General features: G+C 45.9%; 1 pseudogene; it reads right to left on the minus strand.

The window, feature by feature from the left end:
* On the minus strand, positions 455-2023 carry Gm7368 (predicted gene 7368; annotated as a pseudogene).

Below are 2368 nucleotides of genomic sequence, written 5' to 3' on the forward strand. Positions count from 1 at the left end.
ACATCTCCTAAATGATCCCCAACCCAGTCAAGCTGACAGTGAAGACAAACCAGCACGCTTTTGTTATTTTGGGACGGTGCCTTGTTATATAGCGATGAGCTTTTTACTCATTGTATAGCACAGGATGCCTCAAACTTGAGGCAGTCTTCCTGCCTTTGCCTCCTCCGTTGTTCTGTTGTTCTCACTACAGAAGGGTGCATCACGCTCTTCTCTGTTTCTTTAATCCTGACCTTCAGACTCTCAAACTTCTTTCTTTTTGTTTTGTTTTGTTTTTTTTTTGTTTGTTTGTTTGTTTTTTGTTTTTCGAGACAGGGTTTTTCTGTGTAGCCCTGGCTGTCCTGGAACTCACTCTGTAGACCAGGCTGTCCTCGAACTCAGAAATCCGCCTGCCTCTGCCTCCCAAGTGCTGGGATTAAAGGTGTGCACCACCACTGCCCGGCCTCAAACTCCTTTCTTTTTTAGGAAAAATTGTCACTTTTTATAAGCTGAGAACCAGATTTGACTTAATACATTTTCAGGGATCTTGGCCAAGTCTTGTAATCTTTAGCAGAATGGTATCATAGTACCAGCCAGCAGTAGGGCTATAAACTCTAAGTATACTTATCTACAGTTTTACGAAGAAGCAGCCAAAGTCTAGTCCTTGAGGTATGATTCACACAATCTCTTGACTTACAAAGGACAGATTCACCTGAGCTTTGTGGTAGGCAAACTATGGAGAAATCAGAGGAAGTTTCCCTTTTCTTGAGACAGGGTCTCACTAGGTAGCCCTAGTTGTCGTAAAACTCTATGTAGACCAGGCTGGCCTTGAACTCATAGAGATCCACCTGGCTCTGCCTCCCAAGTACTGGGATCATAATACCCAGCTTCATGGTTTAAAAATTCCAGGTTGCTGTCAATGTAAAAAAAAGCCAATTAGAGATGGATCTACAGATATTTGGTTTTACTGGGATATGAAGGTGGAGGAGCATATGAAGGTAAGACAGATACTTTAATTTTACTAGGATATAATGGTAGAGGAGAGGGTGAGAGATAAGATAGGTAATTTTAAAAATAAATTACTTAGTAATAAGAAACTAGACAATACATTTCCCATTATGCTACAAAACCAAGCAGACAATGGAAGACAAAAGAAAGGTTCAGCTCTAAGGAGAGTAACACCTTCCGCTATAGAACAGGCTGCCTTCCCAGACAGCCTCACAACTCTTACATGATGCACACTCATGTGGAAAAACTTGTCAAGCTTAGCCAGGGCCAGGAGATGAAAACATACCATGTCCTAATTAGCTAATTATAAAGCAGGAGCGTTTTGGAGAAGGACTCATACAATCTGGCCATTGTTTTGCTAAACATCTGCAAATTGTAGACTTCTTCAGCCCCTAGCCAGAGTTCTTGCTTGATGTCTTAAAGTGGTTGCACTGTGTGCGACTCTTCTCAAGGCTGAGGCGAAGGCTAGTCATCAAAGTCTGGAATGTCATCGTAGGAGTAACCCCGGTAGCCCTTGGATGCATAATAGGCGATGCGCAAATGGTAAAATCCCGGTAGGAACACCAAAATGCCTATGATGAGGACAGGAACGGCTCGGTCTGCCCCCCCCCCCCCCTTTGCTGATGTAGCCCGACAGCAGGAGAGAGCCTATGATTATGAGAAAGGTGCCAATCAAAAACAGCACGGTGGCAAGGGCAATGGCCTTATAAGGGATCTTAGGAGGGCTTTTTGTAAACTGAAGGTCAATGTAGCCATCGTCTGTGCTGGCAAGCCTTGAATATTTGACTTTACTGCTGGGGAGTCCAGTTGCCAGGTTGGTATGAGACGGCATCATAACAGAGTAACACAGCTAATCTAAGCGTGGCGCTGTGGACAACCTCCCGTCGCCCTCCGCCGCCGCCAACATGAACTAACTGTCTCCGGGAAGCAGCCTCGGTGGCAGGGCCAGGTCTCTCGGCTGGCTTCCGGGAGCGCGCGCCCGCCCCCTACCCGCGCTGCGCTCCCCGTTCTCCGTTAGGCGCGCTCGCACTGCTCGCTCCTCAAACTCCTTTCTAAAGAGCATATCAGTTTGTTTTCCCGTTTAGAGTGTCTAAACAGTTCAAAGCCAGTCACTTGCCTCACAGTTTTCAACACTGCATGTCTGCATGCTTGTGTTTGTGTGTACATAGGGGGGTACACACCACAGTGTAAGGAGAGAGGCAAAGGACAATTTTGCAGGTGTCAGTGTTCTCCTTCCATTATGTTTGTCCTGGGACTTGAACTCGGGTCATTAAGCTTGACAGCAGCTTCCTTTACTTACTGAACCATCTTGCCAGCCCTAATGCACATTTCAAAATCGCTCCACCTTCTTGCTAGCAGGATTGCGATGTGTCTCTGCTTCTCA

Source organism: Mus musculus, chromosome 9 (assembly GCF_000001635.26).
Source record: "Mus musculus strain C57BL/6J chromosome 9, GRCm38.p6 C57BL/6J".
NCBI classification, from domain to species: Eukaryota; Metazoa; Chordata; class Mammalia; order Rodentia; family Muridae; genus Mus; species Mus musculus.